Source organism: Diadema setosum, chromosome 16 (assembly GCF_964275005.1).
Source record: "Diadema setosum chromosome 16, eeDiaSeto1, whole genome shotgun sequence".
Taxonomy (NCBI): domain Eukaryota; kingdom Metazoa; phylum Echinodermata; class Echinoidea; order Diadematoida; family Diadematidae; genus Diadema; species Diadema setosum.
In genome coordinates, this window is record NC_092700.1 from 13,248,065 (window position 1) to 13,263,895 (window position 15,831).

General features: G+C 40.9%; 1 protein-coding gene across 1 annotated transcript in view; it reads left to right on the plus strand.

Moving 5' to 3' along the window:
* Positions 1-15,831, plus strand: part of LOC140239543 (solute carrier organic anion transporter family member 4A1-like) — a 180,901-nt gene that overhangs the window by 110,280 nt on the left and 54,790 nt on the right. The window lies entirely within an intron of this gene.

Here is a 15,831-nt window from a genome sequence, read left to right on the forward strand (position 1 = left end):
ACTCTCTATAAGCACTAAATTTTCATATCCCCAATTTCACTTCCATAAATAAGAATGGTACAACAAGCCGTGGGAGCCGCATCTTTCGAGACTTAACTATTAGACTATACATTGCTCGTTTCGCTTTATCAACTTGTTTAGCTTGGGCCTTTTTAAAATCATTCTTACAATTAAACACAACTCCAAGGTAAGTGTACTCATCTACAACTTCTAAAATATTCTCATTAAACTTAAAGGGCTTGAATTTTCTAACTTTTCCTCTTGAAAAAAGTCATTGCTTTTGTTTTACTAACATTAACTTGTAGTAACCACAATTTGCAGTAATCGCTTACAGCATTGAGTGCAGATTGCAATTAGTTCTCACTAGTTGCCAGGATTAAAGTGTCATCAGCATACATCAATGAGAAGAGTCTTAGAAATACATCTATTCCCTTATCATGGAATACGGTCAACAAATTATTAGGCAAAAAATTAACACCATTATATGCGGAAATTACATAATCTTGAAAATCATTTATGTACAATGCAAATAGCAAAGGAGATAGATTTTCACCTTGCCTCACTCCAATATTACAATTAAAAAAGTCAGAACGCTCTGAATTGTTGAGAACACATGACTTCAGATTTTGATACATATTTCGGATTACGCACAACATACTCTTTTTCTCTGTGATAAATACAAGTCAATAACTGAGTGCAACACAAATATATGTGATCAACAGTTGAATAAGTCTCTCTGAATCCTGCCTGTTCTTCCCCAATGGCATGATTATCATCGAAAAAATCTGTCAATCTATCATTAATTATTGAAGTAAATAATTTGCCAATACAACTTAATAAAGATATTCCACGATAATTATCAGGGTCATTAACAGAACCTTTCTTTTTGTAGATAGGGCGTATCATACCAATCGTCCAATCCGTTGGAATTATCCAAAACTAAATTAAATAATTTGGTTATTACATTCACTAATGACGCATTGCTTTTTTTAATTCATTAAGTATCAAATCAAAACCAGATGCTTTACTGTTTTTCAATTGCTTTATGAGCAGTCACCTCTTCTTCAGATATCGGTCGTTATAATCATGTTCAATATGCATGGTAAGAGGAATATGTGCTGCATTACAAGTATTCGCAAAACTCGTCGGTTTCAATCTCGGCATACCATCATTAATATCATTTAAACTCTTAAAATGTTCCTGGAAAGTTCCAATGTCAATTGAACACTTCTCTGATTTCGTTTTTCTTGAGGGATTTAGTATATTCCAATACTCCTTCGGATTTTTAGACTTTAACGTACGTAACTTTTCATGAGTGTCCTTAAAGAACGTGTATTGTGCTTTCTTCAAAGTTTTCTTGTATGATCTTCTAACATTTTCAAACTTATCAATTACATCACGATTGAAACTATTACATTTACATTTCTTCTTTTTTTTTCACTTTGATAAATCTTTTCCTAAGTTTCTTACAATTATCATCAAACCATGGTTTATTATCTGAAGATTTTGCGAAATTACCTTTAGTCTTTGTTACAGACATTCTAACAATATTCGTGTTTGAGGCTGCCGTAAAGTATACAGATTGTAATGAAACGAACAAATTATCTATCACGGTTTGATTGACATTGCTCAATTCAACAGAGTCCATTCTCGCGGAGATGTCATCTATTACGATGCTCTCGTTAATTTCACTTCTGAAATCAGAACATTTTGCCTGATCCCACACAATCTTTGTTAACCCTTCGACTGCATTACACTCTCCATGCGTACATGTAGTTTCATCATTAATTTCATCGAAATCAAAATCAAAGTAAACCTGTAGTGCGTTATGTTTATCAGAATCATCAAAACAATCCACTTCAAATTTCTTTACAGTGTTAAACGAATCACTAGATATCAAGCAATAATCTATAGTACTTGAATTATTACAGGTATACACACCTGATTCGCCACCAAAGCGCCCATTTAAAATTGATAAATTGAACGCTCTACATAATTCTATCAACTTTCTTCCATTCAAATTGACTTTAGAATCCACATTCCGCCTCACGGGTAATGTACCACCAGTTGGAGTTTCTAAACTTTGCGTGAAATCAGTATTGATACCGCCATAACCTTCATCTACGAAATCTTCCAAATCATCAGTTCTAGCACTAAAATCTCCAATTAAGCACATAGGATGCTCAAATTTACCCTTGATATCAACAATAGAGGACGCAACATCTTCAAACATATGCGGTTCATAGTACTTCGATTTTTCATGGGGTATGTAAACTGCTCCTAAAATTAGAGACACTTTAGAAGAAATCATTATTTTGACCCATAAAACATATTTTGAGTTTGAAACAGTTAATATTTGTACGTCGTAATTTTCCTTCGCAACAATACACAATCCATGAATACCCCCATGCCGTAGTTTCCTATCGTTATATTCTCTTTGCTATACACTTTATATCCACATGGAATTAACACTTCATCCACACAATCCGTTTTAGTTTCACTAAAACAAGCAATGTCAAAATCTTTGATACATTCTGGTAAAATACCAAGTTCAAGTTTCGAATGCAGCCCGCACACATTTGTGACCCGCTACAACAAAATGATCCTAAAGTCGGGCGAGGTCGATTATTTGAAAATTGCATGACACAATTCCCTAATCTTTCTGCTTTAAATTGATATATAACACGCTTTATAGAAATAGTCGGCTGCGGAGATATCAATGTTTAAAAGAGAGCATGTCAAGACGTCTGGGAAATCACTGTTTCGAGAAAAGCGCCCTAAAAGTTCTCCTTGCGACGCAATCACAATCAAGAGACACGCAAGTCAGTATTCACCTCCGGACAATAGAAGTTAAGCCCTAGCAACCCCCGAAATGCTCATTCAAACACAGCGTCAGCGGTCTCCTCACCAACCAATCAGTGACAAGGATGTTAGGAGAAGCGGCTAGGCATAGCGCACCCCGCCCGCACGCACCAGTCGACTGGGCAGTGTGCGAGCTTCACGCTTCGGTTAGCGGCAAGCAGCAAACTGACCAATGAGATCACTCTGGTCGTTGTTAGGGGCGGAGCCTATGTGTGGCGCTCAATCCAAATGTTCGAACCAGTTTCTGCTTCGGTGAAACGCCAAAAAACATGGCCCAGAAAAACGCTATTTTTTGGTCTTTCCTTTCATCATTTTGCTTCAAAATTTCGACAGATGATAGAAGACATGTTAGACTCTAATAATATGTCAAATTCAGAAAATCGTAAGTTTTGACCAATTTTGATGCCCTAACTTCAAACTCGATTTTCACGGCTTCGACCGTGCGCGACTTTAGGACCATTTTGTTGTAGCGGGTCACATTTATACTCAAAATATTTAGTTGGGTCCTACAAGATTGATTAGTTAGTGAGTTGAACCTACGTATTTGCTCCACGATGTCACCTCCGCATTCCTAGTAGCCGGTGACGTTCTTGATCTTTATCAGGCTTCCATCCCAGCTTGCTCAAGTGGTCAGGAGTGTCGATGGTCACTTTCTCTTCTGTACCGTGGTGGATGAACAACGCATGGATTCTGCCATCGATCGTCCACGCAGTCTTCACGCCCGGATCTCCTTTCACGGCACGGAAGATGCGACTGCGCAGAGGAGGATCCTCCTCCACGTAAACGGCCTTCCGTGACTCCTTCTTTAATTCCTTCTTCTTTCTCATAATCTCCTGTCTTGTCTCCCTTCTGACGAACTTCACGATGAGCGGTCGGGGCCCCTTGCTCCTCCGAGACTTTGGCAGTCGATGGCTTACACTGATGTCACTCCTGTTGTCAGTGACACCAATGTCAGCCGCAAGCTGTATCACCTTCTCCGTTGTGTCCTCCCTCGCTGACTCCTCGAGGCCGAAGATACGGATATTCTCCCGTCGCCCATACTGCTCCAGTCGGTCCAAACCATGAAGTGCAACGGAGTGACTAGAGCTGGTTGGTGGTGAGGGCGCCGGCACTGCTGCTTTCATGCGATCCATCGCTGCTTCCATAGCTACTCTCACCGCTTCAGTTATCGCCTGGATAATGACGGGCTGGATCGCGTCGAGGACCTTGCTCACCATTTCAGCCATCATGGCGCCATCAGCTGATACTTTACTCTCATCTTTCGCCGACTCTTTACCACTTGTTGCAGCTGCCACAGCGTAAGATACGGCATCTTTCAGGTTGCATGGTGGAGTTTTTTTTTTTTTTCACGGCAACCTCATCGTCCAATACGTCGAATCGACTGCCAGAAGACATTGTCACGTCACAATTCAGATCTTGATAGTGTAAGATGCGCGTGGTAACGGGAAAGGATGCGCGTTATAGAAGGATGCTGTCAGTCTCCTGTCGCTATGGAGACAGCGTAGTTGCCAAGGTCGGGTCAATGCGTTGTGAGCACCAATGATGCAGAGTTGCGCAAATAGGCAAGCAAAATCGAAATGTTAAAGTACGTATAAACGCCAAATAATTGACCAAATTCGCTGTAAACATTCTCACAGAATAACGCTATCTGCAAAATTATGAACTGATCGAATTTACCTCGCTGTGCTTTTCATAATGAAGTACAAATATCCACGACCAGACGCCAATAGCGAAAATAAATAAAGATAAAGTCCAATCTTCCGGAGCTCAACAAATACACGTCGAACCGTCTCAAGTGTTTTGACGGTTTGTGTTTTTGTTTTTTAAAAAGCAAACATCTTACCTTTATTTTAGCATCTTACGGAGCCGATTGTTACCGCTATTCATTTCCAACAGTAAAGGCAAACATCCGACTTTGTTTTTGTTTTCAAAACCGTCTCAGATTAAGTCTCAAGTCTCAAGTCCATCAAGACGCACTTTACTCTTGATGATCGGCAGTATCATCAACAGCGCCCTCTACACTACCGGGATTATGCGCCTTTAAAGCCCCAAAAAAGTTCTGGTACGCCTGCAAAAGTTGTCAAATTTTGCTCCAAAATGTGAACGTATGCCTAGGAAATGTGCGGAATAACGCTGTTTTAACAAGATATTCGATGGGTAACGACGAAAATGGGAAATATTAACCAAAAAACGTTCAGTCTCAGAACTTACCCGAACGGAGTCAGGCTAGACTCGGACTCGGGGATAACTCGGCCTCGCTTTGCTTGACGGCGGGATGAGTTGTATTGGTTGTCCCTCTGGATTGTACAGTGTGGTGTATAGTAAGGGTACTAGGTCTCGCGCAGGGACTTAACAGAAAACTGTACTGACATTTTCTAATTGTCTGATATTCTAATCTACATTTTTTGATGCCTACTACTGGAAAGAGAGGATTGTAAAACCCAGGATAAGCCTGTAATGATTTTTTTTTGAAAAAAAAATGAAAACGAGCAAGCCATGGAACGATCCACACAATTTGGCCTACGTCACAGGTGCTCTTGGTGCACAACTCCGACATTAGCAAGACGAACTACATAATGCCAATTTACTGATGAAATCTCACACGAAGTACTGCAAAAGCTGTTATTTAGTATAATTGCAATATGGAGCTATAATAAACATGTTAAACAATATCTATTAATCTTTAAAAGCAATCTCTTCAACAGCTTTTTATTTAGATAAAACTTGTGGGGAAATTCCAGATATGCAAAATGAAATTGGCATCGTTATCCGAACGTGCTGCCCATAGAAGACTGTGTGTAAGTAACGTTACGCATTGATGATCATGATTAGGCGATGGTTCGCCAGTTCAAACTATCTAACGTAGATGAGGGCTGAGTGAATCTAAATCCAAATGTAGATAGACTCTCTTCAACGGCACGCACGATTTACGCTTAGTAACATGAAAACGGTAACCAGTCAGTACACATAGACTCTGAAATACTAGAACTAGGACTACTACTACTGAGCAGTCAAGGAGTAGGTTCTACGTGGCAGTCCAAGTTTTGATGAGTAGGCCCTACACTCACTCACCGTCGACATTGCAGCTGTAGGCCCTATGTGCACAGCGCTAATAAGGCACAGCGTAGAAAACGTTACATACCCCTGCTGCCAGAACTTGAAGAAAGTCCAGACGAAAGTCCAGACTCCAGATCTAGATCTGGACCCTTGTCCTGCAGGCACTGTTGTTCCTGTGCCGGATTTTTCAGGTACGGTATCTGCTTTACCAATGGATTTCAGATGCTTTGTAGTCGAGATAAATCTCATAGTGGTGTTATTTACACCAAGGACTAATGTTAGATCTAACAGTTTGTTTCAGTAGGCCTACTAGGACCCATATCTCGGAAGAGTGGCCTGACCACTTAGATTCTAACACAGTGTCGCCGCTTCGCGATCCCAGCGCTGGTGTAGGTATAGTGCTAGCGTACTTCCGTATCCATGTAGATATCTCAAAATTCACCCTGCCAAATGGCACCAAACTCACAGGAAATACTTTCATATCCAACAGCTCACGTTAATTGAAAACAAATCACGTGTAGTGAAGCGTAAGTGTAGATGTCGACTTTCCTGTCGGCGTCGCTAAAAATAATCTGCTCTACGACTAACACGAGTGATTGCGGCCAGGCCCTACCTACCTGCTGCGCACGCACAGACTGAAGTTAGCCATTTAATATCATGAGACAAATCTTTCAAGTAATCGGGGGCAATAAATAAATTTACAAATCATTTGTGGTAAGTTGAATGAAAAATAAAGTTCCTATATCACACAAGTCGCAAAAATCATTACACTTTTGAATTTAGTTCTCGCGTAAATTCCCCGTTCGCACAGTACTAGTCGGCTAACTTCAGTTCTCGTTTGTGCATCTTGCGTTCGCCAAGATCTCTCGCGAAGAGTGAGTTTTTTTTTTGAGTGACGACTTGAAAGTCGACGTCAATATTGATATTCTCGATTACTGACTTCGTTCAAATATAAGAGAATACTTTGAAATATGCTATGAAGTATATCCTGTAATTTTGGTGCGATTTGGTTCAGTGAAATTTGAGATATCTACATGGATAGAACAGTACACAAGCGCCGCCTGTTAGCTAAATTAGGCCTAAGCGTCGTCTGCTACTCGATACGAATTAACGCACGCACGTATCCGAGCACTTGTAATCAGTAATAGTGAGAGCACCTGTGACATCATAACATCCGGGCTCGTCAGCTCATTAGCATAATTCTCACCTAAAAAGTTCCATTTTTAACATTAAATTACGGACTTAATCGTTATGAAATTTTGATTCTGTTTGCACCGCTGGGTCTTTTAGAATTAAAAGAACAACATATAAAAAAATAAAAAACCGGTACAATGCCCTTTTAATGATCGCGCATAGCGTAACTGCGTATAGCAAGCAATATTACGCGTAGGACTAAGCGCAAAATTTGTCGATACGCCCATGGAATAAACATACCTGTCAACCGCTAAACATGAGAAGGAAGCAGGTAAGAAATTTCGATTTCAAACAAATTTTTCACTAAATTTCCAATTTTTTGGAACAAATTTTTCACTAAATTTCCAATCTTTTACCTTATAATTTACCTACCTTAGCTTAAAATCTTTTTTTAAGGATGTTGTAGCCTAGACGTGTCGTCTCGCTTGTCTCGTTCGTATGATCGTAGCCGATAGAATTCGTAATTTGTTCGATCGATCGTTTATAATATTCTACAAAAGCCAAAGCACGTTACAGCCGCAGAGAGGGGCAGACACTTTCACGCATGAAACTACATAGGGCAGCTGCGCGACCTTTACATACCCCGAGAAATTGAACGCATAAAATTAAGTCCAACATACAAACGGCGACAGCGCACTACTCCGTCATCGTATCATCAGGAGATTCTGGGAGGTGATTTTTCTGCATTTTCGTGATATTTATTGAGAAATTCAGGTACGATTGTGGAATAATTTTTATCATAAGAGCATCACAAATTTTTGTGCGCGTTATCTAGACCCCTCAACCATACTATGCATTTGTTATGAGAGCGGCCTGTATAAACTACTGTGCATTGTAGCGTTCTGGCTACACGCAGTAATAGTCCGAGTTGTTACAACGCGCGCATCAAAAACCTCTTTGGCACGCATGCAAAATTAGTGTGCGCCTCTCAAGCACCTCTAAAAACAATCAAACAGCGTGTTTCTACAGAGAATCCGATAGACCTAGAATTTGCAAGCGCGTAATCAAACAATGCGCTAACGCAGACCCGGGTTGTTTCTACAGAAAGCGCATAATCGGAAAGAATCCGATTCTCCACCTGAATACAGTTGTGAGTCGTGGTGTGACCGGATGTCTGGAAAGTTGGCTGGTGCATTGTTGGCCTGGGTAGAGCATCTACTGACGATGCGATCACCGATTGAACTAGAGTAGACTCTAGTAGAAACTGAGCAGGGCCTGGGCCTATAGAATCTAGTGTGGGTACGGTACAAGTTACAACCGGCTGTTGGACGAATTTGTTTTCATCTATAACTTAACGTTAGGGCTCCTACTCTAACGTTAGCTCCAACGTTTATACCCTGGATTAGAAACTAGTTTTCTACCAATTCTTTGGTTCGTCAATTTTTCACGGATCTTAAGGTTGGATTTTTATAACTGGATTATCACATGTGACGAGACAACATCAGTTCACAGAGACACAGCTTCTGTAAGTTCTATCTAGAACGATCTAACTAGTTCTAACTGTTTATGTTAGGGCTAGGCCCTACGTAGCCTACGTTAGGCCTATTTCTACTAGTCTAACATTTAACGTTAACAAGTTAAGATAAAAAATGATTAAGGCCTAACGTTACACGTTTTAGGCGTAACTAGATCATAACGTTAGGGCCTAACTGGTCTAAGGTCTAACGTTAGGCCTAGGCCTACTGCGACTGGATACTACCTAGAACGTTCTATTATTATTATTATTATCATATGGGGAAATTACAGAATACCAGTTTTCCGTCATATAAATTAGCATATTGGTACGTATAAGAGCCGCCGGAGGAGGGGCCTTCGGCCCCGCCTCCGGCGGCTCTCCCTTAGAGATGAATTCTTCTTCTTCTTCTTCTTCTTCTGGTTAAGTCTGCCTCCTTCAATAGCCTGAAGATTCTTGCAGACTGGTGCTATTTACATTATAATACAATTTATTTTCAGATATTTACAAGCACATAGAAAATTTGACGAAAACAACTAGCCACTGTGATCAACCGTTAGACGGTTTCGAAATGATCCCACAGATGGCGCAGAAACAATGTCTGACGACAGGGAATTCCAGTTCCTTACAGTTCTTGGGAAGAACGAATGGCGATGCGATTCAGTTCTCGAATATGGTACCTGATAGGAGTGTGGTTGCGAGGCTCTCGTTAACTGAGTAGCCTGTTTGATAATATAGTCCTGTGCTGAAAGAGGAGTAAGATTATTGTGTATTTTGCACATCATAATTAGCCTGTCATTTTCTCTGCGCTGTTCCAGAGTGGTCCAATCAAGCTCTTGTAGCATTTTGGTGACACTTGAGGTGTTATGGTAGTGAAATTCGTCTTTCCCGTCGTCTGGGGCCCCCAAAAAGCCCGGGAACGGAACGGCCGTCAAAAAGTAGGTTGACCACACAATTTTTATGAAAATTGAGTGGTTTCAGAGGAAAACTGCTCTAAATCAAGATAACTCGAGTAAATCGTCGATAAAGAAAATCGAGCCGATTTTGACGGAACTATTTTAAAGGTGATGACGTCATCACAGCTACAGTCAGTCCGCAGCACGTATGCTAATGAGCCGATCCGGCAAGATTTATTCAGCACTCTCGTTGACGATCTTTGCGGTCGAAAGGTGTCTCGTCGTGCGAGATTTTGCGAGACTTTGATAGGGCTATGGTTTTCACAGTGTAGCGACTTGTACATAAATTCGTCATGGCTACAAGTCACGGTAAATTGTTCTCCAGACTTTGATCTTTATTTTGATACTAAATTTGCGTATAATATCGGATCTTATCATGACTATATAATCAGTTGAATTTGCGTAAATTTTACCTGCTTTTCACGGAAGATTTTTGTCGTCTAAAGTTCTTTTTTGGTTCCTGACCGGATTAAGAAACTGTTGTTTCTGATTTTGGCTTTTTCGTAGAGAGGAAACTTAGATGCTAATCATATATTGGAGTCAAGGAGACGCAAGCATGATTTATACTAGTTTTTCCGTTTTGAAATGTCTATAAAATTCACTCCTAAGCCGGAAGTATGCTCCACACAAAGTGTTACATTGGCGCGAAAGAGCTCTCTCATTGGACAGTGCTTGCATTCAGCGCTTGAACTACACGCGTGCCAAGAAACCGCAAGTGGCATGAAACCGTTATGTAGCAGCGTAATGACGTAATGCAAGCGCTGAATGCAAGCGCTGTCCAATGAGAGAGCTTACTCTTGAGATTGCACGGTTTCAAGCTGATCAGCACTGACATCGATGTATATTTTACTGGTTCCTGACCGGATTAAGCAACAAATTGTCAAGATTTTTACATGGATACAAAGATTAGGTGATGGACTACCAAATAAAGCATTTTCATTGAGACGCAAGGTGAATTTGGTATTTTTTGACGTTTTGAACGTGTACTGCACGAATTACTTTTTTCATCAGTTTTCAAGCTCAAATTACGCTATGATATTTTTCATTTATAATAATTTGAGTCACATGTGACGATAGTTCACATATTTTCCTTGAATTTAATACCAAATTTGTGAACATAAGGTGTATTTTTGTAGTCGAAAGCCCAAGGACAAAATCCCCTTACGCAGCTCATTACGTATGCAAGCCTAGAGCGGGCTTGCATAAGAGTTGAATAAATACGAGCGAATTATCGGGTGCTGCGGACTGACTGGCTAGCAGCTCTTCTTCCTTTCACTCTTTTCGACACAATCGCACAAGTCATTCACGATCAATCACACTACACACTAGTTTGGCAAGGCAGCGCGTATACGCGTATTGTCAAGAGACATGTGCGCACTCAACTGCTATACGTACTGTACACTGTACAAGTAAACGTGCGCGCGTTGTGCAGGCTCAATACGCGCTACCACTCCCACAAGTACGCATAATATTAGCTGTTATGTGTGGATGATGTGTACTGTATGCATAGAGTCATCATGGTGGGCTGTCAAGCGCACCCACACAGTGCGTAAGCTCTACTGTAAGCTAGCACCACCAACGATAATGGGGGACCCGATAAATGATTGTTTTCTAGTCTCACCTAAATTTCTATCATTTTCTAGGATACGGACCATCCTCAACTCCTAAAAACGTGAGTATACATCGTAAATTCGGGAAAATTTTAACGGCTAGTCTAGACTAGCATCGTAAGGATCTAGAACTACATTATTATCGCTGTCGGGGGACACCCCCGAAACCCCCGTAAACAACGTATGAATACCACACTTCTCACCGCACAGAGCAAAGAAAACACACGTAAACAAATGCAATCGTCGACAGCCGAATCACGGACCGTATCGCAGATTGGATTACTACCAGATGGTTGCTATCGGCAAGCGTAATTACGCTCTTTTCAGAGCGATTTGCGCTCTCCGTGATTGGCTGCCGGTATTCTGTACAGAATACCGGTTTTGGTAATTTACCCTATTATATTAAAGTGACTTACAAAAAACATGGCGAGGGAACATGCAAGTTTTGCTGAGTCGAGGGGAAAGTGTATTCCAAATGCAATGTCTTTTGTTAAATATTTCAGTAGCCTACTTTTACCTCTTTAGGGCCTACCAATGATTGACAGATGAGGTCATCTCGGGTAAATTACAGAATACCGGCAACCAATCACGGAGAGCGCAAATCGCTCTGAAAAGAGCGTAATTACGCTTGCCGATAGCAACCATCAAAAATATTAATCCGATCTGCGATACGGTCCGTGATTCGGCTGTCGACGATTGCATTTGTTTATGTGTGTTTTGTTTGGTCTGTGCGGTGAGAAGTGTGGTATTCATACGTGGTTTTCGGGGGTTTCGGGGGTGTCCCCCGATAGCGATGATAATGTAGTTCTAGATCCCGACGATGCTAGTCTAGACTAGCCGTTAAAATTTACCCGAATTTACGATGTATACTCACGTTTTTAGGAGTTGAGGATAGTCCGTATCCTAGAAAACGATAGAAATTTAGGTGAGACTAGAAAACAATCACTTATCTAATTGCTGGTGCTAGCTTGCAGTAGAGCTTACGCACTGTGTGGATGCGCTTGACAGCCCACCATGTTGGCTCTATGCAGTCACAGTGTACACATAACAGCTAATGCGTACGTGTGGCAGTGGTCCTAGCGCGTATTGAGTCTGCAGAACGCGCGCATGTTTACTAGTACAGTGTACAGTACGTATAGCAGTTGAGCGCGCAATTGTCTCTTGACAATACGCGTATACGCGCTGCCTTGCCAAACTAGAGTAGTGTGATTGATCGTGAAGGGAGGAGAAAAATCTCTTTGTGAATGACTTGTGTCGAAAAGAGTGAAAGGAAGAAGGGCTGCCAGCTGTGATGACGTCATCACGTTTAAAATAGTTCCGTCAAAATCGGCTCGATTTTCTTTATCGTCGATTTACTCGAGTTATCTTGATTTAGAGCAGTTTTCCTCCGAAACCACTCAATTTTCATAAAAATTGTGTGGTCAACCTACTTTTTGACGGCCGTTCCGTTCCCGGGCTTTTTTGGGGCCCCAAACGTCGGGAAAGACGAATTTCAGCCCTTCGGGCTGAAATTCATCTCTAAGGGAGAGCCGCCTCCGGCGGCTCTTATACGCACCAATATGCTAATTTATATGACGCAAAACCGGTATTCTGTAATTGTAAGAAGAACATACTACACATTGATTGGAAACGTCTAGAACGTTTCCACAATTCTAGTTTGGAAGGATTTTTTGTGGGCGTTCCCAAGTAGGCCTAACGTTAAGTGTTAACTGTTAATCTGAAGAATAATAAAAGAAAAAATCGTTAAAAGTAATGGAATTTTTCTAACGTTAGATACTCGTTTCATCACCACAAAAGTGATGTTGAGGGTATTTTAAATCATCACAAATCAACATGCATTTGAATTTCAGGGCCCTTTAACGTTAAATATAAATTAGGCCCTAACGTTAGACCTACTACAGTACAGTAGGATCTAGGGGCCTAGATCTCGAAATTCTAGTCTAACTGGCAGTGTTAGAGTCTAACGTTAACACAAACAGCCTAACGTTACAACTAGGATCGACTGTGTAGTGTGTCATTACAGTTACAAGGCCTAACAGTTAGGGCCTAATATCAACTGTTAACTGTGTTAGACCTCTTCGGGCAGGTAGGATTTAATTCACGTAGAAACTAACGTTAGGGTCTATGGAACTTTTATAGACTAGTTTTATAGAACTGTAGTGTAACGTTAGTTTTAGATTCCAACGTTAGATTTTAGAAGTAGGAACTAGGATGCCTAGATAGCGTTGATTCTAACGTAAAGTTTGTTAGGTAAGCACCCTACCTCTAATGTTAACTAGATCTAGTAGAATTCTAGACATCTACACCCCTATATGTATGTAGCATCTAATGTAGTGGACTCACCTTTTCCACTTTTGGATTGAGAAAATGTGCTTCAAATGTTTCGATAAATGAATGTTTGAATTCCCTTTCATTTTCGGACTAACGAAACGTCGTACGGCTACTCGTATACCAAGATCCATATTTCTTAGTAACGAACCTTTAGAAGAACGACAAAAAGTTCGTAAAACAAACCCTAACACTAGTTTGCTAGACTAGAGTTTGTCTTTTCCGAGCTAAAAAGCATTAGGCCTAGACGAAAGTTAGAATCTAACGTTAACATAGTGTTAGTTGCCTTGGTTTTAAAATTACAGCGCAACTGTGACTGTGTAAAAATAACACCCCTGTTCGTAATCGTGTGTCTTTTCTTTATTTTAGAATTCAGAGTATTTTCTTTACAAGTGAGTCAAATCTCAGGCAAATTGTGACTAGATGATCTTTGATACTCGGACGTGTTGGAGACACCCAACTAACGTAGCAGCAAAACATTAAAGTCATGGCCACATTTATGTCAAACTGGTGATTGTCTTCCGGGTCAGTATCGGATTATTGAACCTGGCGTGTTTCTACAGCGCTGACACTGGAAACTGCCCCGGAAAGAACTACCTCATTAGACGGTAAAGATAATCGGAATCGGTATCGGAATCTGCATCGGAAAGAAACCGTTACTGGTGCGTTTCTAGAGGCCCCTCTATCGGATACAATCCGATAGACCCGGAATTTGGGGTTCTGTTGAAAGACGCTTGATAAACAACAACAAAAACTTCAAAGACCGCGCTTCTCAGCAACTGAGGTGATGTGCGTATACTAGTAGGCTTGAGGACCGCGCGCTGTCCATTTGTTTTGTACAGGATTAGCACGCACTTTCCTGTCTGCTCAGTAAGGCCTCGTTCGGTACCCGTAGTATTATAGAGTACTGATGATCATTGCGATCACGAACTGTGTGTAAATTGTCTGAAATAGGGTCGAGTTTTCCCTGAGACCAAGTTAGTCTGGAGCCTTCTGGAATAAAAGTCGGTCTACCGACTTTTATTATTTTTCTCAAAATACTCCAAAACGACTCATCATTCCGGCAAACCGCTTCAGCCAGGTAAGTTTCTTTGTAGACTCTTTCGATATATTGCAAGGAAATATGAAATGGTGCCAGACGGGTTCTCAAGCCCTTACCAGAACTTTGTTTTCACTTTAAAGGTGCATGGTCCCGGTGTTTTAGTCAAATGCGTACGCGGGCGCACGGCGCAAGTTTCCTGTAGAGACATACGCTAACGACTCCTCTTTAGCGCTTACGCTGTGGCCCACTTCCCCGAGTCCGAAGAAGTCCGATTCACTGAAGTTAGTGGTCCGATCACAGTTTGGCTCATGATTCGGCTGAGGGGGATGACAGCTTTAACAAACTTCTTTTGTGATGTCATAATAAGAAGCACATATGCACGCACCCTGGCATTACTATAGACTGCGTGATGCGCAGAGATGACAACGAAGGCAACCTTACTTAGCAACACCTACGCACTTTACTCTTGATGACAACTCAACTTCGGTAATCTTCGTATCAATGCTGACGGTGATCGGCAGTATCATCAACAGCGCCCTCTACACTACCGGGACTATGCACCTTTAAAATCCGTTTCTGAAGCAGACACACACACAAGGTTATACGTCTGCTCCTCGTCGGACGGATTTCAAAACTAATCTGCGTTTAGATGGAATGCGTGTAGTCTGGTTGTTGCTGCTACAGTGCATGGTAACCGCGCAGCTTTACCTGTGCGCGCTTGGCGTAGCAACGGCGCATCCATGGACTGGGTCCCAAAGATGGAAGGATGCTTTTGGTGTTTAAAAAAAAAACAAAAACAAAAACAAAAACACACAAAAAAAATGATAAACATGAATGGCTGATAGCTTTTCATTGGAATTTGCCAAAGTCACGCTCCGATTTATCATACTTTAACTATATAATGTTCATCTTGGAATTTTCCACGTGTTGGACTTCGAATGTTGTAATTATTAGAAGAAAGAGTCTCAAGTACGCCATGGATCCAACGATTACAAAAAATTTTTATTACAAAATTTTCGGTCTGCCTCAGACCTTCGTCAGTGCAAAGAATGATGGACAATGATAAACATGAATCATAACAACAATGCTATGCGCGTCATGCGCGTAGTGCGTTGCCCTGGAGCTGCGTTGTCAAGGAGAGCGCTGATACGTATAGTTTTATTTTATTATATAGTTTATTTTATAGTTTTAGTTTTATTTTATTGTACGTATAGTTTTATTTTGTAATAAAAATTTTTTGTAATCGTTGCATCCATGGCGTACTTGAGACTCTTTATATATATATATATATATATATATATATATATATATATATATATATATACATAT